The following is a 21107-nucleotide window of genomic DNA, read 5'->3' on the forward strand; positions in this document are numbered from 1 at the left end:
TTGAGGTGGGGGGGGGCATTTGTTTTTTTAAATTTAGAATCTGTAAGGAAATTGGGTCTGTAGGTTTTCATAAGAAAGGTTCATATGTGGGAGTGGGCATACTATAACAGAACAGCTAGAAGTCACTGAGACCTGTCTACATGCCAGGAGTGTACTAAGGTTAAACATAATTCATTTAGATGTCCATTTAGTAGGCAAAGGCAATTTCTACCCTGGCTTCATAGATGAGGACATTGAGGCCTAGAGAAGATATGGTTACAGGGTCTCACAGTTAGAGGGACTTGGGGTTGTAACCCAGGAAGAAGCCAAAGTAGTTGTGGGAGAGAATATGGTTTAGATATTTAGGAGGCTCAGAGCAGAGGAAGGCCATTTCTTTTCATTTCTTCTCTTTTCTTTTCTTTTATTTTTTTATTTAGAAAGAGAGAGAGCACGCTCAAGTGGACGAGTGCGGGGGGTGGTGGAGAGAGAGAGACAGAGCGAGAGAGAGCGAGAGCGAGAGAGAGAGAGAGAGGGAGAGAATCTTAAGCGGGCTCCACGCTCAGTGAAGAGCCCGACATGGGGCTCAAACTCACAACCCTGGGATTGTGACCCCAGCAGAAATAAAGAGTCAGATGCTTTAGCTGGTTAAGCCACCAAGGAAGGCCATTTCTTGTTGGCAATCCACTTGTCCAGACTTGGGATTTTCTGAATCAAAATCATGGTATTCTTACAGGCCTCATTTACCTTTGTCAGCCAAGTTGCTTCCATCACTGTGAGCTCATTGGTGACTTGCCCATCGTGCCAGTCAGTTGTGAATGCCTAATTCTCCAGAGCACTAGGCCTGGGGAGGGAGGGAGGAAAGGCCCCTGAAAATGGGGCTCTTTGAAACCCCTTCACGTTTCCCCACACTTTGCCAGAGTCAGAGCCCTGAAGCCTTTCCTTCCTACAGAAGGTAAAAACTAAACCTTGCCAGTGTGACATTTGAAATGGAAGAGTTGGCTGTCTACTCAGCAGCGATCGTGGTACGTCTCTGTCCCTCACCCCCAGATACTGTGCTGGGTATCAACATTAAGTAAAAAGTGAGTCCACCAGCAAGTCCTCAGTGTCACCTTAAAGTGTATTCTTTCAAAATAGTCCAATCTTCTCATATGCACTCCTACCATCCTCATGTAACCAATATCACCTGCAGCCTAGATGTCTGTAGCACCCTAATGGCGTCCACTTTTGCCCACTATGAGGTCCTTCCCTACAATGCTTTAAACCAAATTTAAACTCTTCAATGGTCTTCACTACCTTTACTACACGGTGCTGTGTAATTTGGTTCCTGTCCACCTTCCCAACTTCTCTTGCTACTTTCTGCCATGCTCACCATTTCCAGCTATACTGACCTTCAGCAGTATTTCTTATTCCTGGCTTTCTTTCTCCTCGGAGCTCATCCTTCCATGTGAACCTCTCTTTTCTCAGCTCCCACATGACTGCCATAACCCATACCTCACTTCTCAGTTTAAATGCCGCCTCCATAGTGAGTCATTCCCACTTTCCCCACCCCCATTCCTATATTCCTCTCAGTGGTTCATTGCTTCATAGCACTTGTGAAAATTTGCTATTATTTTTGTGGTTTGTTTTCTCATTCTTTGGCTGCCCCACCCATTAGACTCTAAGCTCCATCATGACGTTCACTCTGGGATGCATGTGCTTATTGTGTTATGTGGCTCATGTTCTCTACGCCTAGAGCTGTATGTAGTAAGATGTTTTGAGTTACTAAGCACTGTAAGAATTACGAAAATTATGGTGCCTCCAATAGACAACTAAAAGCAAAAACTGTACCAAAATTAAAATAGAACTTGCATATATTCTGAAATCAAACACACTGACTTGTAGATTTTCTGATTGCAAAATTCTGTAAAAGTTCACTGAAATGGAACTTTTCTCTTTTCTTTGGTGTCCCTCATTTGCTGATAACCTAAGCCCATGTGCTGTTGGCCATGGGGTAATATACAGCTGCCCAGGACCTGAAAGGGAAAAACTGTTTCACGTTTCAATATCAGAGCAAAGGTTTGTGTTACCATGTAAACCTTACTTAATAAATCTGTAATGGAGCAGTGGCCACTGTTAGCATGACACCTCTTTTTCTACTGTAAGAACAGTTAACCTTTTGGCCTCCCTTCATTCCTTCTCATCCCATGCAGCCTGTCGGCTCCTTAGCTATTGACAGACTCTAAATCCTCAAATAAATTTAAAAAAAAACACGGAGGAAAGAAGTTGTGTGCTTATGTGTGTGAGTGGTGATGGGGAATGAGGTAGATGCTTTCAGCAAACATCTGAGTGCGTGTAATGTGCACAGGTACTGTGCAGGAAGCCAGGACTGAGTAAAAAGTGAGTAACACGCATGTTCTTGCACATCTCAGCACCTGTGTACATTTCCTTCCCTTTGTCTGAAACCACCTGCCCCTACCCTACCCCATTATCCCTCCAGTGATACCTTCCTTGGGCTCCTAAACTAGATTATATCCTCTCTTTATGAGCTATCAGAGCTTCAGATGGTTCTCTATTGTAGCCCTCCCCATAATTTAATTATATTTGATTTTGTAGTTTCTCTTTCCTTTTAGACTATAAACTCCATGAAGAGACTGCTCATGTTGCCTTATTCACAGCTATATCCCTAGTTTTTGAACAGCACACAGGAACAGCTAGCAATAGATATTTGCTAGATTAATGTAGCAATACATTAATGAATGAACAGTATATCCCTGACTTCAGAGTGCTTAAAATCAAATAGGGAAGAAAGACAAAGAAACTACTTGCCAGCAGTAAAGACATGACAGGGAACCACAGGAACCTCACTTTTTTAAAATTTAATTTAATTTTTAAATTTACATCCAAGTTAGTTAGCATATAGTACAACAATGATTTCAGAAGTAGATTCCTTAATGTCTCTTACCCATTTAGCCCATCCCCACTCCCACAACCCCTCCAGTAACCCTCTGTTCTCCACATTTAAGAGTCTCTCATATTTTGTCCCCCTCCCTATTTGTATATTATTTTTGCTTCCCTTCCCTTGTGTTCATCTGTTCTGTGTCTTAAAGTCCTCATATATTTGTCTTTCTCTAATTTTGCCTAGCATAATACCCTCTAGCTCCATCCACGTAGTTGCAAATGGAAAGATTTGATTCTTTTTGATTGCCGAGTAATACTCCATTGCCGAGTAATACTCACCTCTTCTTTATCCATTCATCCATCGATAGATATATGGGCTCTTTCCATACTTTGGCTATTGTTTATAGTGCTGCTATAAACATTGGGGTGCATATGCCCCTTTGAAACAGCATACCTGTATCCCTTGGATAAATGCCTTGTAGTGCGATTGCTGGGTCATAGGGTGGTTTTTTAAAAATTTTTTGAGGAACCTCCATAATATTTTCCAGAGTGGCTGCACCAGGGAACCTCACTTCTAATGCTAATCCTGGTATCATTGAAGACTCCCCAAAGGAGGTGATGGATACATTATGAAGGTTGAAGACTTAGAGGAAGGAAGACACTGCTAGTGGAACAGGCTGAGCAAAGGCCAATGTGTCCACCTGCTATGCAGGAAGGCATTCACAAGATGGTTGGCCATAGGAGTATGGAGTTCACAGGAGGGTTCTTTTAATATATTTGCTTACTGGTAGTATTTTTTTTAAAGATTTTGTTTTCTTTTAAGTAATCTCTACACCCAATGTGGGGCTGGAACTTATAACCTCGAGATCAAGAGTCACATGCTCTACCTACTGAGCCAGCCCATTACTGATAGTATTAATAAGGGATATGCAGTGAGGTCAGAATGTTATCCTTATTCTTAATGAACTCAGAAAGATCCTGACTGCTTATGTTTAATGTTCTCTGTAAATACGTAATATGTTAATAACCTCTTACAGAGTAGACAAAGAATAAACAGTCACTTCCTACTGTGCCTTTTCCCTTTTTTCCCCTTTTTGGGGGAAATGAAGACATTGGCCTATCTCTGAGATAAACATCTCCAGAATTCCTCATGGTCTGCTGAAAACCAGTGTGCAGCCATAACAAAGTTTTTAGAATAACTCTGAGTGATCTGAGTATTTTGGAAACATCTTGAAAAATATGCTATGCATAACCATAGTTACTTAAAATGATATTTATAATGATATGAGCTAAATATTATGTTATTTATTACATGCCAGATACTTACTAGCTTTTTGCAGTAATAACTTTGATCTTCAAAACAACACAAAGAAGTAGATACTGCTCTCATGTCCTACAATGAAGAAACTGAGGCACACAGAAATGAAGCATCTTGCCCAAGGTCACTCAGAAAACAAATAGTGAAACATGAATTCAATCCAAAAAGTCGGTCTTCAAAGCCTACACTTTGCAGCTTCCTCCCATTATGCTGTGGTTTCTCCTGAAAATTTAATGCCGCTTTTGGAGCCAAGACCCACACCCTATGCTTTTTTCAGATATCTCATAGAATCCAGAAGTCAAAATTGGAAAGGTCCCAGAAGAGGTAGACAGTCTGCTCACTGTTGGTACTCCTGGAGAAGACATTCTTAGAACAAAATCAGTATTTCTCAAAGAATGCCATGCATACTACTGGCGATGTGCTAGGTGACTTTGAATATGCATGAGCAAACGGTTCCATATTCATATCTATGTATATTTAAAATATGCATCGGATAGACATTATGCTAATATGCATTATGATAAGATATTTTGTGTAATTATCTTAGTTTTTAATTTTGAGAAATATCAAAAATATATAACTGGAGAAATAATGTTATAACAATAACTTCTATAGCCATGATTTAGTGCAGAAGTTGTTGATATTTTATTTATTTACTGGTTTATTTGTTCAACAAACATTTATTGAACACCTAATATAGGTCAGGGACTGTTCACAAATAAAAAGACAAGCAAATAAAAAATCCCTGCCCCGGGGCGCCTGGGTGGTGCAGTCGGTTAAGCGTCCCACTTCAGCCAGGTCACGATCTCACGATCTGTGAGTTCGAGCCCCGCGTCGGGCTCTGGGCTGATGGCTCGGAGCCTGGAGCCTGTTTCCGATTCTGTGTCTCCCTCTCTCTCTGCCCCTCCCCCGTTCATGCTCTGTCTCTCTCTGTCCCAAAAATAAATAAAAAACGTTGAAAAAAAAAATTAAAAAAAAAAAAAATCCCTGCCCCGTTATAGCTTCCATTCTAGTGGGGAGAAACAGATACCAAAAAATGTAGAAGGACAAATAAATAATATAGTATGTTAGAAGATGACAAATACCATGGAAAAACAGAGTATCCTAAGAAAGGAGATGGCAGTGGAGAGAAGGAGTGAAATTTTAAACATTTAAAATGATTACAAATAAAGTTGAAGTCTCTGTGTTAGCCTCCCAAAATATATTTTTTTGATTCAGGTTCCTTTCTCTGAGGACACTCTCTTTACCATGCTTATTTTTATTTATATTCTCCTGAAGCTAGAGACAAATTTCATTTTAAAATAAGTAACAAATAATTAAAGTAGATAAAAATAAATGGTAAACAATTAAATATTTAAAAAAAACTATTATTAAATAATGATAACAATGCTGCATGGATGTGGCAAAAAGTGCAAGATCATTTGAATGATTAAATTATTCACACAGGGAGCACCAAACACTTTTTTCTTCCCCCATTGATTCTGCCTGTGTTGATGGGAGGAGGGAGAAAAATTGGACTCACTCTCCCCAATCAAGTCAGCTTTTGGCGTGAAAGATGAAATGCTTCCTCACAAGGCCAGAGGGGAGGGTTCTGTCACCCATCACGCCTGAGATTCTACAACCCTTATTTCCTGCTTACTTACATGAGTACCTCTGTGGAGACAGCAGAAGGTGAAATACAGAGAAGAATACAAAAAGAAGCAAGACCATTACAACTCATTCCATTCTGTTACGCGACTACATTTACATGACGCTGATGTAGAATTATGTGCAGACTGCGTGATTGTTCAGGGGCTAGTGGGCGAGGCAGGGGCCACGAGGTGCACAGAGCAGGATGCAGGCTTCTCCTTGCAGAGAACCAAGAGGCGATGCCAAGTGCTAAGGATGAGTGCACCCCTTTCCTTGACCAGTGAACTATCTTCAAGTCAGTTTTGCTAGGGTGTACCTGGGTGGCTCTGTGGGTTGAGCATCTAACTTTGGCTCAGGTCATGATCTCACTGAGTAGGGCTCTGTGCCGACAGTGCAGAGCCTGCTTGGGATTCTGTCTCTCCCTCTCTCTCCCTGACTCATGCTTTGTCTCTCTCAAAATAAATAAACTTAAAAAAAAAGACTTAGAATATCCTCAGGTGTCACATTTTACACAACCTTTAATCTCTCAGGATCTCTCTGTCTTTGCTATCATCATCACCATCACATTTATCATGTATTGTTTTCTCTCAATTTTTTGCCTTCTCTGAACTTGCCATGCTATTCCTTGATCCCTTGGATTAAGAGGCAGCTATGATGTACTACTACTAACTACTACTACTAGTAAGCATTTGTTTGTATGTTTACTACATGCCAAGTGCTTTTAATGCATTATTTCATTAATCTTTGCCATGACTGCATGAGATAGATACTAGCATCATCTGTAATTTATAGTTAGAAACAGAACTCACCAAGAACTCGGAACACTGCTGATTTCACTTCCTTTTTCTACCTACCACCCTGACTACCAGCTGGCTTGGGAACTCCAAAAGGGCATCTATGAAAGTGGCATCCGTGAAAATGGCATAAAATTTCCTGCAGGAAATTTAACACTCCAGGAGTTTGACATTATAAAGGCCTGGAACTATCCACCAACTGGATGGTGTTACTGAGAACCACGATTACTCAAGAAATTTCTGTTCCCTCTGTTTCAACTTTCTTTTCCACAGGGGAGTGCCAAATACCTCCAAATCCTATTCAGAGAGAGAACTGGAAAAACAGTGTGACCAAGTGACTCACTTGAGAAGAACAAGCAGAGAGTAGTGCTAAGGAATCAGACTCTTATTTTATTGCAAAGTCCAGCCACTTACTTTGCTTTTTAACAACCTTGAGTGACATTGGGTAAAAGATACTATCAAGGACAAACATATTTGGAGTAATTATAATCTCTGATTACACGATATGATTTTCTTCATTTGTTACGTTTTTCTGATGGCAAATTTTAATACATTCTGTTGGAAAACCTTAGAAAGTGCAAAAAATAGCTAAGCTATTTTGTATGTTACAGCCTTGATTTCGATTACATTCAAATTATTCTCCTCTTTTGCCTGTGCACCCTTGCCCCATTTTTAAAGACCCAGAGTCCAGGGTAGGAGAGACCCAGAGCATCCCAGAGGGCAGCAGCACAAATTCACTCCCCTCCAGCCCTGCAGCTCATTTCACCCATCTCCCCTCCCCCTTAGTCTGGTGGCTCACCATTGGTCGTTGCCATGACAACCAGCAGCTGCCAGGACAGGCAGCCTCTACCGCAGCAGGGGTGGGGCCTTGGGGGAGGGGGCAGGAGAGGAGGAGCCAGAGGAGGTGTCTGCTGCAAGTTCCTGGCTGCTTCTGAGCTCACCCCATCCTCCGAGAGGGAGGAGGCCAAGTGGTGATGCCGCTGCTCCTGTCGCCTCGACTGCTGATGCTCTAGTGAGGCTGGAAGGGTGGTTCCTCTTCGCCCCGTCGCCAACCAGAGAGCGAGGGAAAAAAATCCCACCGGCAGCTGCTGATGTTGGGTTCGGAGGCTGCATCCGACTCGGTCACAAGGAAAATGGATTCAGTTTGCATCTCTCCCTCCTTTCAACAGCTTCTCCGGGTCTCAGCATGGTAAGCAGGAGACTGTGGGGCTATCTTCTTGGTGTAGCTGCCTGTTAAAGGACCTGTGTGTACATTTGCGGCCAGCACTTGAACAATGACTCCCTCAGAGTAGGAGAGGAAGATGTGGAGACAGAGATGGGGATGGAGGGAGAGGAAGGTTGCCAGGAAGAGAGAAGTAAGAAAGCATCCGCTGTGTATTTAAAAAAAAAAAAAAAAGAAAAAAAAAAAAAGGTCTGATTTTATCTTGAACCGGCTCAGAATGCAGACTGAGCCACTTGGTCCCTTTCCTTCCAAGCTTAGGAGCAGAATCAGGGGTGGAAAAAGACCTAACAAGAAATGGGTGTTATTGAAAGGATTCATTTAATTTGCAGCTCTCACATACAGGGTTGGGCCTTCCTCAAAAACCCATTTGGTGCCTCCTGAGCTTCCCGGCCTAATTATAAGGTGATTTTGCTTATTTCCTTCATCGCTAAGAAAAGGTGGCCCTGGAATTTATCATTCCATTTCATATTCTAATGCACTCTTGTTGAGAAGCGATTTGCCGGATAGAGTTTGATTTTTAGTAGATAGATGTGATTGTGAACATACAAATGTGTATCCTATGGATATACATATCTTATATACACATGTTTCTAGTGCATTTAGGAAACATTTATATGCATACTGTGCTTTCCAATCATATTTATGGGTTATAAATGTCCTTGCATGCTTGGAAGTAATTGCACATTTTTGAAACTATGCTTCTGGTTTGTATTATTATTCATTGGCTTCATTTGGATTAATGTGAGATTTATTCTTGTTATTGTCCCTTAGTTTCATTGTGACCAATTAGGACAGATGCCTATCATTTAATTCTGTATCTTAGCACTAGATGCGAATTCACAGCCTGCCTCTTTTCTTTATTTTTAATTGGGTTTGTGGGAGGTGACTTGAGAGCCCTGAATTTACAATGATGGGAAAGGGAGGTGGCTTGTGGTATTATTTTGTGTCCAGCATCTTGCCAAGTGAATATTGAAACAAATCAGTTTTCTCAAAATTCCACTCCATCCCCTTCATGTTTGTGCCTTGTGTCCCAGGGAAGCACAGACAAGCTGGAAGGTGAAATGCATTCATTTTATTTGATAAGGCTGCTTGCTATTTGGTCTTCATTCCTTCAGTATCCAGGCACCATTTTACAGTTCTCTCAAATGTTGTATTATGGGTCTATTTATTTAGGTGGTTAAGTAGGAAAGTGGGATTGTTTTGAAAATATAGGTGTTCCCAAGTACCTTAGCCATTTCCAAATTAGCCTGCTTATACAATGAAATGAAACAAGAGAGTGGGCAAAGCTTAGCATGAGAATGTGTGGCTTGTAGCCCGAAATGGGGGGCTGTTGTAGTTTACAAATGCTTACTGGGATCTGTTTGACCTTTATTATGTCAAGGCTTTAAGGCAGCTCAGGAGACTGGAGATGCCTGAAATGAGTAGGGTACAGGGCTCCATTCCTACCCGGGATAATGGATCTCATTGAATTAAAGCCAGAAAAATCCTTGCAGGTAAAAGTGTATTACATTCATCATATGGACTAGTTTTATCCATCCATTTCTTGTCAAACAATATCATTGTCAGTGCAAACATTTTTTTGCAATGTAAAGTAACATTATTTTTTGTCTTAATCTTGCATTTTATTTTACACACTGCCCCCTCAGTTAAAATTTTTACATGTGTTTGAATCAAGTTTATAGTTTAATTTCAGAGAATAAATATTCTAGTTGGTTTATATATAGGAAGATTTAGTGGAAGAATGGATTTAATATGCTCACAGCATGTCATATATTATGTAGATTCACAACTCTGTAAAGTCATGCTATCGTGTGCCTAATTATAACAGCTAAATAAAGTAGAGCAAGGAAAGAGGTACTGGTCCTGCATGTCATATCAGATACTTATAACACACTGCATCCTACATCTTTTAATAACTTTCGACTTCCAAAAATTACAATTTCAGATATATCGACCGTAAGCTTAAGAAATTAAGACATGTTTTGGTTGACCCTGTTTCATGCAATGAAAACAGCTATCTTGGGGCTTTGTTTTATTTCCTTTGTGTTGAGTTTTCATTGGGTTGTGGTTTTATAGGAGAAGTTGGTATAGTTAGGGCAGAGGCCAATCACTGTAGGCCGTGGACACAGAACAGACTATCAGTAGTAGCACATTTCACCTGTGTGGTAAGACCCTGATGGGAATCCTAGACCTAGTTTTTGATCCCACAGCTTGAGACAATTATATGGCCTTTGCTGAAGGGCCACACAAAAATGAAGTGTGTTTAAAGGACTACAAGTGGAATTCTCTAACAAAAGATAAGGAAACTAGAATTATTTCATTTGGAGAAGAGAAAATTGAGAGAAGACAATCATTTGCTTCACAAGAGCTGGGGTTTATTTGGAGCCTAAAATTTAGTCAGTGGGCTTCATCAGGAAGAATGAAGATTAGAAATATAGAATGTAGAGGCACACCTGGGTGGCTCAGTTCGTTAAGCGTCCACCTCTTGGTTTTGGCTCAGGTCATGATCTCGAGGTTCATGAGTTCAAACCCCACATCGGGGATCCTCTCTCTCCTTCTCTCTGCTCCTCCCCTGCATGTTCTCTCTCTCTCAAAATAAATCAATAAACTTAAAAATATATATATAGACAATGTAGAACTTCCTGATAGCAAAGTTGAGTTGTCAACTGGGCAACCAGATTACACCGTGCATTCTTTCTTTCATCAAAACCTCCAAAAGTTTGACCTAGACATGCACTTATTTCAGATAGTGTAGACTAGATTCTTTGTCAAGAACTTCTCTGGCTTTTTCTAGAGTAAACTGTCTATTTTAAAGTGTGCCTTAGTTGTTTAATATCTGGTACTTCGAGATCTATAACATTAAGACTCCATTTTGCAGTGGGCTTCTAAATTACAGAATCTGTATATTTTTAAATCGATTGACCATCTGCTTGGAAAATTTTATATGTCATCTTGTCAGGATGCATGGAACTAAATATTGGCCTCTTCATAAGAGTCTTTTCTCAGCAACTTTGTGTAGTCTGATATCTAACAGTCATATTAAAATTATTCCCTGTTGTATGGCTAATTTTGAAAACTAAAATGCGGTTGAGTGGGTCTAGATACAAAATAATTCAAAAGCCATCAAGTTGATTTCAGAACAAAGTATTTGAAAAATACATGCAAGTTATTGTGTAAATGTGCTGTTTAACAACATACAAATTTTGTTAATTACCCTTTTCTCAAACACTGTCTTGTAAATGCCAATCGTGTTGGAATGTTAAATATTTTGACTAGAAATTTGTTTTAGTTGGAGCATAGCATACATTATCTAATTCCTCACTTTATAATAGGATGTTCCCTATTTCTTCAAGTGACCTCAGAACATATTTCAATTTTATGTACATGCTTCTAGACTCCAAAAGGATGACTTAGTAAATGTCTGAAAAGTCAAAACCATTTTCTACATTTCTCATAGATTCGTAAAAAGATTAATGATTTGTTTTCCATGATTACAACCTAAAAGAAAACCAAATTTATCTTGGAAGTTTCAACGTAAATAACTCAAGAATCTGTTGTTCTGCCTGAAATAAATAAGCCAGATTTATACCTGAGTGTTAATGTGAGAGGTCAGTTACAAAATTCCTCCTGTTTGTATATCCCAACTATTATTCTACCAAGTAAAAACTGTGTTTTTACAAAAGAGGAATTAATCATATAGTCAAACTATTTGTAGAGCTCTTACATGACTGGACAAATTTGCATATCCTAGCAATGTAGAATATCCTACATATTCTGTAGGATATACAGATATATACATAAGATATATAGATGTGGAAAGAATATAGTTGTAATAAGTACCACCATTACACCTTACATTAATATCATCTTTCGTAGTTCACAAAGTCTTTTTACATTCTTTATTTTTCATCTAATATTCCCCCACATTCTATCTTGCTGGTAAAACTGTGTCATTATAACTATTTTAGATGGTTTTTTTTAAGTTTATGTATTTATTTTGTGTGTGTGTGAGAGAGAGAGAGAGAGAGAGAGAGAGAGAGAGAGAGAGACTGCGCATGAGTAGGGGAGGGGGAGAGAGAGAATCCCAAGCAGGCTTCACACTCCACACTAAGCCCCACACTGGGCTCTATCTGAAAATCTGAAGATCATGACCTGAGCCAAACCTACTTACTGAGCCACCCAGGTGCTCCATCATTATAGCTATTTTAAATAAGTGGAAACAGGCTCAGAGAAGTTAGACTTGTCCAAGTTTGGGTTTGGTAAATGGTCTAACTGGACCTGGATATCAAATCCCATGAGCCCACATCTGCCATGTTAGAACATTTAACATATTATCTTGCTAATTAGAATTTTAAAATATCAAATATAGTAAATCTGCATTAAATGTGGCTATTTGTATTTGAATTTTTATTTGAATATGTCAGGTGCCATGATTTGCTCTTTGATCACATTGAATTGCCAAATAGACTCAGTGTATGCTTAGGGTATCAGCCTCCCCCTCAAAAAATGGTGCATGCAAAAATTATTTTGGAGAAAAGCTGGATTCTTGATATTTTAGAAAAGCATAGTTGGATTTGTTTGGGGAAAAATCAGAACTTTGTTGGATTGATGTGCCCTTATTTTATGGCTAACTATTGTTTTTATTTTTAGTGACATCCGGCTTGGGAAGTAACAATTTATTTCTGTGCTTAGGACCAAATTAAGATTTCTATAGACCTCGGACCTTGAAAACACTTAGCCATACCTCCCACCTATACTTCCTAAGCATCGTTCCATGTACATGTTCTTATAATTAAAAATGATATTAAATCATAAAAATGTGTACATCAGTTCAACAGCTTTCTGATATTTTCCCTGGACAAATACTTTTACACTTTTGTGAAATACCAAAAATTTAGTACTTTTCTCTAAAAGTATTCTAATTTTTTGGTGTCTTCCTTTCTTTGCCAATGCCCTAGGCACATACTTTGTGTCTGACTATTTGGTACTTCAGCAGTGGCCAAAGAGCAAATTAAGCCATTTGAACTATCATTCCACATTTGGGAATGTCCTTTATAATTAATTAGCTTGTAGTACAAGTGAGATCTGTCACACTAGACATCCTAATTTAAATAAATATTCACCAATATAATTAAATTTTATCTTTTAAAGGGTTTTTTTCACATTTAAAAAATATATCCTCATTGCAAGGAACAAAAAAAGGTAATATATAAATGTATAAAAGGAAAATCACCCATAAGCCTGTCATCAAGAAATGATTACTGTTAGCATTTTGAAATATTTCCTTCTAGATTTTTTTAAACATGCGACTATAAACACACTCAGACATACAATTTCATTAATGGGACCATACTCTAGGCATTGTTTTGTAGTTCTTACAAGGTAACCATCTTTTCATGTCAACAAAATATGTCTCTACTAAATTTCCAGTCTCTGTGTGCTTTTTTTCCCCTGATGATTCAAGCTGTTTTTTCCCCACTCAAGGGTCTGTATGCTTTGTTTCAAATACTTGTCATGAAACAGGTAGATCTTGCTTGATTTACAGCAGCTGTGAGTCAAGCATTATTTATTTTTTTTTTTTTTCAGGAAATCTGAGCTCTGTTACCCTGGCTGCCATTGCACCTCACAATGGGTATTAAATTAACCTCGGTTTTCTCTTGTCTGCTCATAATGAGTGAGTTTTAAGCCCAAGTCAATGAAATCTTTGAATCACTAAAAACATCATCATGTACATGCATAAGCAGACAAGCCAACACAAAAAATAAATTTCTTTCAGGTTTTTGTCATTTTTTCCTCAGTATGGTAGTGGCATCTTGCAGTCTTAACCTCTTTGTCCAACTCAAATGCTCTATGAAAGCAGACTTAACATATATTAGTTGTCACATGACTTCTCAGACTAAACTGAGATATATTTTTGGCATCTATTTCTTAAACCTGTGTATGGTTTTTATTTTTTTTAAATTTTTTTAAAGTTTTATTTATTTATTTTGAGAGAGGCAGAGATAGCATGAGTGGCGGAGGGGTGGGGGGGGGGAGAGGGAGAGGGAGAGAGAGAATCCCAAGCAGGCTCCACACTGTTAGCACAGAGCTTGATGTGGGGCTCAAACTCATGAAACTGTGAGATCATGACCTGAGCCAAAACTGAGAGTTGGTTGCTTAACCTACTGAGCCACCCAGGTGCCCCTGTACTATGGTTTTTAAATGAAAGCTGAGTCATCTGGCTCTTTAAAATATGAATGGTTGGAATCTCCTTATACTTGAAGTTTGAGCTTTAAATATAACTCCTTGGAGAGATTTTCTTAAGTATATTTCTGTTCTCTGTACCCTGTGGTTTTCCTTCATAGCATTTATCAAAGTTGTAATTACAGAGCTATTTATTTGCTTACTTGATTTTCCATACCCTTCAGTAGATTTGAAGTTCTCTGAGGGCAGAAAATGAAACTGTTGGGGCACCTGGGTAGCTCAGTTGTTTAAGCATCCAGCTCAGATCATGGTCTCCCAGTTCATGAGTTCAAGCCTCACATCAGGCTCTCTGCTGTCAGCATGGAACTGGCTTCAAATCCTCTGTCCCTCTCACTTTCTGCCCCTCTCCCACTTGCGTGTGCACATACATGCACGCTCTCTCAAAAATAAATAAACATTAAAAAAAAGATTGTGGAATAACTGTGATTATCATTCTTTTATTTTGGTGCAAAAACAAAGTGGATTGTATTCTTATTTGTGATATTCTCAGGATTTTAAGGTTTCGATAAAGGAAAACCAAATTATTAAAGGCAATAAATCACAATGCTTTAAAAATCTGTAATTAAGAGTTGTTCACTACATGCTATGACATCAAAAAGAAAAGCCGTGAACATTTCTGTGGCTCCTTTTATTTCCTTTCAAAACTGAATTGCAAGTCAGAAATAATGACACCAGTAGGCAAATACCTTTGGATTCATTGTAATTTATTAAAATAAATTAATAATTTAATTATTATTAGCATCAAACTACATGATCCACACTCAGCTATTTTGCTATTCTGGAAATCCACTCTACTAAATTCGCTAATCATAAACAAATCATCCCTTCATATCTGTATCCAGAAATTAAGACTAAACAGAAATGGAAGTAATATCCTTACTGAAAAGATAAATTAAGGTGGCATCTTGCCTTCATGGAAATTCTGGAACTTAAGGATGAGGTAGAAGTCTTTGTTCCCTTTCTTTGCTTGACATCTAAATCAAGATCATTTACTGCAGTGCTTGAAATTCCGGAGCCTACTGCAGCAAAAATATACTTAGAAAACCAAGAGTCTGACTAAGTTTAGTTGACAATCTCTGTCAGAAAACAAGTCCCTGGTATTATTTTCAAGGAGGAAATTTGCTGAAATCACTGGGACTCTAAAAAAACTTTGCGAGCATGTGCCAAAGAAAAAGGGTAATATTTTCCTCATGACTTGTGTTCCACACTGGAAATATTCCCCTGGAAAATGCTACCAGTATAACTACAATGAAAATGTAAACCAAGCAAATGTTCCTTTCCCGCATTCCTTATCTGGTTCTTTCCTGTGCAGCATTTCATGGAGAGAGGTTACCTTCCAAAAATAAACTGAGCTCGTACTCTGTAATCATTACTGATCCACTTTATGTCTCCCATAAACTACTCATAAGTCAGATATACCTACTTTGAACATATTTTCCAGAACAAAAGCCTTTTTTTTTTTTAAATGAGAACATACTGAGGAAAACAACTAGAAAAAATACTTTAAATGAGTACCATTCTTAAAAATCCGCAATATGGTGGGGTGCGTGGGTGTCTCGGTTGAGTGTCTGACTTCAGCTCACGTATGATCTTACATCTTACATCTGATTACATCAGATCAACTTACTGATGAGTTCAAGCCCCACATCAGGCTCTGTGCTGACAGCTCATAGCCTGGAGCCTGCTTTGGATTCTGTGTCTCCTTCTCTCTTTTCCCATCGCCTGCTCATGCTCTGTCTCTCTCTCTGCCTCTCAAAAATAAATAAACATTAAAAAATTTTTTAAAATCCATGACATGGTGTCATTCTACCAAAAAACCCATTAGACAACTGACAATTTTTTATATAACAATCACCAACCTGGAGGTGGTACAAAAATGAACACCCTGAATTCTCATGAGAATTCTCAAAATTCTGTTTATCGGCACTGACAAGACAGAGAGAAGGAGTTAGGTGTTTTGCAGATACTCTAGATCCCAAATGTGCTTTCTTATGAATTTCCTAGATAATTCAGATTATGAAGATGGGTACTCTGGAATTATTGGGGTTTCTCCATCATCTGCTCTGCTCCAGTTACCTAGATCCAGGGGAAAGAATTACTCTTACCTCACTGGTTCATTCTTTGTCTCTCTTATCTCTTGACGAGGAATTTAAGTGTATTGAACCATGAGATAAATTTTATATTTTAGAAAATAGATGATTTTGATTTATTAAGGAAAACATTTGAATTATGATTTACTTTTATTTTTAAAACACTTCATTGAATAAAAGCATCTACAAAGTTTAGAATTTATAGTGTTTTAAAAAAATTTTTTAATTTATTATTTATTTTTGAGAAAGAGAGAGGGTGAGCAGGGGAGGGGCAGAGAGAGAGAGAATCTCAGGCAGGCTCTACACTGTCAGTTCAGAGCCGGACACGGGGCATGAACTCATGAAACTGTGAGATCATGATCTGAGCCAAAATCAAGAGTCAGATGCTTAACCAACTGAGCCACCCAGGCAATTCTCACATTTACAGTGTTTTGAGCCAGATGCTTAAAATATCGGCCATCATTAAAAATAAACCCTAGCTTTTAAAAAATGAAGTAACAAGGAACCTCTTACCCTAGTTACTTTTTCATAGAAGGAACATTTTTTCCATCTTGTTCTCTTAGGTAGGTTATCCACATTTGGGAATCCACAGGGTGCAGTGCTATGCTCTGAAACAAGAAAAAGGAAAATAGCCTGCTATAAAGGAAATTGATTTCTTCACCACTGTGTGACTGTTAGGCTTTTATCCCCCATAGATTTGAATGAACCCAATCTCTAAATGTATGCTTAAAGATGCCTGATTCATACTAATGCTCTTGTCTGAACAGGTTTGACTACACATACTGTCCCATCTCATTTAATATGTGATTTTATATATTTTTTCTTTTCATGTTGTTTTTACTTTTTGAAATCAAACCTAAATGGTTCAGCCTGGGCCCCTGGAAGGTAGTAAAGAGATAAGATTAATATTTCTAGTCAGTCACTGGTCATCTCTTACTGAACTTTCAATAACATTTGTATAGTTGGAAAACATTAACTGTCTAAATTTGTTTTGTATAATCGTCTTGCTTTGAAACATCGATCTTTGGCTGTATTGTTAGCTGTAATCTAAGCAGAATTGATCCATTCTTAGTTCATATGGTATCATCACTTACTACATTCTTGATGTCCTTAAATGCTGTTTGACTAACAAAAGGATCTTTATGACAGAGAGTAGCTGATGAAATAGTGGAAAAGCATTTTGTTTAGGAGATTGTCATTTTGCAAAGAAGCACTCTCCCTTGAGTCAATCTGCAAAATTTTCAGACTTGATGCTGACTTGTCTCTATTCTTTACAAGAATTAGGGACATCCATCATTTACAATTTTATTTATAATTCAAGTAAAACAATTTATTCCAACAATGGATGGGATAATCCTGACCCTCTTAATAACAAGGATATCTGACATGCTCTGAGTATAACAAGTATGAAAAGAAGAAAATAGAACAACTTATTTTCTCTAAGTCATCCGCAAAAAGAAAAGCAGCAATATTCTTTGAGTACCTATTCTGTATCTACTAGACTGTTTTCATACATGTCCGTTTTTGCAATCCTCACAACAGAGACATTGTTCTTCCCACTTTGCAAGAGGAAAATGGAGCTTGGCGAGGTTAAATTTCTTAACCAAAGCCATTCGGTTAGTGAGTTTAGAGCTGAGATTGAAGCAAGATTTATCCAATTTTTTAGCACAGTAGTTCAAATCTGGAGCCTTGTGGACTAGACCCAGCTCAGGGAAGTGTTTGTAAACGTGTGTTAAGCGTTTGTAAACAACTGTCTATGCCTCCAGCACAGAGGTTTTTAAAACACACTTTTATCCCCAAATTTTATAATTTTAACATTAAAATTTTTTTTTAATGTTTATTTATTTTTGAGAGTGAAAGAGAGAGCACAAGTGGGGGAGGGACATAGAGAGAGGAAGACAGAGACTCTGAAGCAGGCTCCAGGCTCTGAGAAGTCAGCACAGAGCCTGACGTGGGGCTTGAAACTCATGGACTGTGAGATCATGACCTGAGCCAAAGTTGGACACTTAACTGAATGAGCCACCCAGGCACCCCTATAATTTTGACATTTTATAACACACCTGAGTATCTGCTTCTTCTTAGCAAATGAGAAAATCTGGCCTCACTAGGCCCACATCCCCTCATGGCAAACATATGTGAGTTTGCTAATGGGCACTCTTCTGGGTGGGTACCGTGCTCTGCAGTGTGTGTGCTGCATTGACCGCCCCCCTTCTGTCCCCTCAACTCATTTGCTTTAACTCTTTTGCACTTGAGACAGTTGGGGTCTTAACTCCCGTTTGGCCCATTTTCATTTCATTACTCCATGTTATTTCCCGGTAAAACATGGATTTTGTTCTTCAGGGAAATATCCAGATTTCATTAATATAAAAGCTGAAATTGAAGATAAAGAATGACCCAGCAGATAAGAATTTGATAAAAATGAACTGTCTGCATGAACTTTAAGCTGTTGATCTGTTTTTGGGGCAATCACAATGACACAATGATAATTCGCAACTTCAAGTGTTTCTTTTTATGCCCCATCAATTATTTATCTTTTTTATAATTAGTAAGCTAAGACATTTTTTCACAATTGATTTGTATTTAATACTTTAATAACTTAATACAAGTTATAAAGAACTTTTGATAAAGTCTCACATATGGTATGTTATATTGTATTATTTTACATTATGTTGTGTTGTTTATAATCATCCTCAGAGTAAAGTTCAGTGTCTACCTGTGTTTAGTTAGCATCACCTAACTACTAATTGAAAGGTACAGAACTTAAATCTAGATTTCTTTACTTAAACATTGTTTTTCTATAAGATCCTGCCCCAAACAATCAAACAATCCATCAGTGATGTGGATCAGGGCCAAAAACTTATGACATGATCTGAACTGGCCTCTAAGCCTTAAGTCAAGTGCTAAGGTAAGTTAAGTCCTTTGGTTCTTCCTCCCAGCTCCTTCTTTTCACGTATAATCTAGGTGTGTATGTCTGTATATGGGAACAACTAGATAAACCAAGAGCTTTGATCCCTGTCCAAAAGGAACCTCTGTTTTTCACAAGGAAAAAAGGCCAAATTTAATAGAATGGTAGCACATGTAACACTTACATGGAACGTATAGCCAGCACCATGGTCACCAGCCCAAGTCTCTGTCTTTGTGAGGTGACCTCCATGGCTTCTAGCTAATAAACCTAGCCTACTTTTTTTAAGCCTAAACTATTGATGCATATGCTGATGAGGATGGTTTTGAATCAGTATTGAATCCTATCTTTCCCCTCCTGAGGTGTATCTTTCATTTGATGAGCCAAATGTAATAATGCTTCCATTAATAAATAGAGATTATTGAGGTATATCAATCTACTCTTTAGACTAAATTTAGGTTTAAAAATGTCTAAAAAAATGCAGTCAAAACATATTCGACATTCATGTCAGTTGTTGCTGTTGGGTTTTGTTTTACTACTTTGTCTAGATGCCAAGCATTGCACTAAGGTCATTGCATACCTTGTACCAACACACTTTGAAGAAGGTAGTAGTATTCTTATTTTATGCATGATGAAACTAGGGTTTATGGAGGTAAAGCAACGTAATACTTTCTCCAGATTATCTGTGAGCGATGGAAGCAAACTCTGAAATCAAGTGCGCTGGACTCCCAAGTCGTTCTTAACTAATATGCTAATTACTTCCCTTTTGTAATGAAAATTTGTTTGTGCTCCTGAAAATTAAAGTAAATGAAGAGAAAGGCAGATACGTTTTTAATGTTATTATTATTGTTCAACATTAATCAAGACCCACTTCTTGCTAAAGAAAGGATAGTGGCAATGTGTGAAAATGTACATTCAAGAGCAAGGCCCATATAACCAGTTTCCTCAGAGAAGAAAGAAAACAAGGAAGGGTCTGAATGAATCCCAGTTCTATTATAAACCTTTTGGAGAGTCTGTGTTTAAGTAACTACTTGATCATGCATGAGTTATGTGTATTTGTACAATATAATCAGGGATTCTCTTTTTAAAGCAAAGTTTTAAATAGGCATTTAATATATTTTAATAACAGAAAACTACCTAGGTTTTCTTCCTACTTTTTTCAAGTAATAAAGAAGCAGGAAAACATCTTATGCTGTGTTTTCCACAGTTCTGTAAACTATGAACATTTTCTTTTTCTCTAAAGAGATTCAGAGAGCAGTTTTACAGAAATGTCATCTCTGGAAAAAAATCCCCAAGTGCAAAACAGACTGAGCAGCACAAATCCTAGCACTTAATGTTGTGAACAATACAGTTTCTGTGCTCTTACAGTTTCCGTGGAACCAAATTCATGCAACTTAAGACTTTTTTCGTTTCAATTTTTGCTTATAGTGAATAGCAGGAGTTTTGACAAGGATATCTTTGGGTGAGAAAACACTGAAACTTGATTTATCTATCTCTGTATAGATCAGAGATATATGATAAAGTAATTGTGACCTGTCACACCTGTGGAATACAGTGAGACCCTTCAAAAAAGGTTTATGTTGTAGAAAAAGGTTTAGTAACACAGGACAATATGTAAGGTATGTCTTAAGTTAAAAGCTCAAAAATCAAAAGATGGAATTTAATCTCAACTTTGTAAAAAGAGAAAAAATTACACAAACATATATATGTTTTTAAAAAGACCAAAATAGCATAACTCAAAATATTAACAAGAACTAATTCTGGGTGGTGACTTTGTGAAAAATTTCTTCATTGAGTTTTTGGGTTTTTTTTTATGATTTCCAAATTTGCTAAAATGTATTTTATGTATTTAATTAGCAAAATGTGAATATATTTTTAAATGACAGATTTTGTCATCAGAATTGGTAAATCATCCATAAACCTGATATTTAAGTATCTGAAGTGACTCTGCAGGTCTTCTGGAAGATGGAAGGTTTTTTGTGCTTGGGTGAAAGATTCCACTATGGTGTACATGGACAACCACAGTGTTCCCGGTGAGCCATAGAGAGAAGGA

The 21107-nt window shown here is 37.9% G+C and overlaps 1 protein-coding gene across 4 annotated transcripts in view; it reads left to right on the forward strand.

Moving 5' to 3' along the window:
• Positions 1 to 7490: 7490 nt before the first annotated feature.
• JAKMIP2 (janus kinase and microtubule interacting protein 2) overlaps positions 7491 to 21107 on the forward strand; it is a 177621-nt gene continuing 164004 nt past the window's right edge. For 3 of the 4 annotated variants that reach the window (XM_019414228.2, XM_019414229.2, XM_019414230.2), the window contains exon 1: positions 7491 to 7786. The gene's annotated coding sequence lies outside the window, so the exon portion shown is untranslated. The remainder of the gene's footprint in view (positions 7787 to 21107) is intronic. The other variant, XM_019414227.2, reaches the window with a different exon arrangement.

This window comes from Panthera pardus, unplaced genomic scaffold (assembly GCF_024362965.1).
Source record: "Panthera pardus isolate Hobbes unplaced genomic scaffold, ASM2436296v1 HiC_scaffold_2, whole genome shotgun sequence".
Classification (NCBI taxonomy): Eukaryota; Metazoa; Chordata; class Mammalia; order Carnivora; family Felidae; genus Panthera; species Panthera pardus.